The sequence below is a fragment of the Mustela putorius genome, unplaced genomic scaffold (genome assembly GCF_011764305.1).
Source record: "Mustela putorius furo isolate JIRA1106 unplaced genomic scaffold, ASM1176430v1.1 tig00003974_pilon_pilon_pilon, whole genome shotgun sequence".
Taxonomy (NCBI): Eukaryota; Metazoa; Chordata; class Mammalia; order Carnivora; family Mustelidae; genus Mustela; species Mustela putorius.
Window position 1 is genome coordinate 145,972 of NW_025422117.1, and position 1,067 is coordinate 147,038.

Genomic DNA, 1,067 nt, shown 5'->3' on the forward strand with positions numbered 1-1,067 from the left:
CATCTTTTTTCTATTCGACTTAAAGATATTTTGTATGTATAAATTTAAGATTACTCTATATTTAGAGTTCTGAATCATTTTTTTAGCTAACATAATATCATGAGTACTTTCCCTGTAATTACATATTCTTCAGAAGTTGCAGCACCTGGGTGGCTCAGTCAGTTAAGCATCTGCCTTTGCCTCAGGTCATGATCTCAGGGTCCAGGGATTGAGCCCCATGTCAGGCTCCACGCTCAGCATGGGAGTCTGCTTGAGATTCTCTTTCTTCCTCTCCCTCTCCCGCTGCCCCTCCCCCGACTCTCACTCACTCTCACAATAATAAATAAATAAATAAATGCAAGCTTTTAAAAAATTCTCTTACTACACAGTAGGCTGGCTCCATGTTTAGCTATTACAAAGTGGTAACAAATACAAGTCTCCACATCATTTCAAAGGGAATATAACTGTGTACACATAGATTTGATGGAGAGACATTTTGATTCTCCTGCAATCCACAACTGCTTTTATTAAATGTTTCTAAAATTCATTTTACTGAACATTCACTATACCACTTAAGTTTAAAACAAAAAATAATTGGGGGTAAAACTAGGTAAACTGTTCATTGCTAACATGAGTGTTCACATTAACTGAAGATTTTCTATGAGCGAGACACTGCATTAGCATTGTACATTACACAGCAATTATCTGCTTGTTTCTTTCAGTAAAATTAGGTAAAACAAGGCAAAAACGTGACAGTGTTACGTAATGAAGTCAGGAGGAAGCCTACATACAGAATTCAAAATCCTTGGAAATGTTTAGCATTGTTCTTCTAGGTTTTAAGAACCAAAATCTCCAAAAGGGCCAATGGATGAACTAGGCATTCATACAGTGAAATATGACAAAAAGAACGAACTACTGTTACCTGTAATATTACGAATGATGAACATCCAAGACACTATGGTGAGTGAAGATAGTCAGATACAAATGAGTGCATGTTGCATGATTTGATTTACATATAGCCCAAGAAGAGGCAAAACTCATCTTCCGAAGTCAGAAAGTGGTTGATCCATCAGTGTGAGAATGGGGAC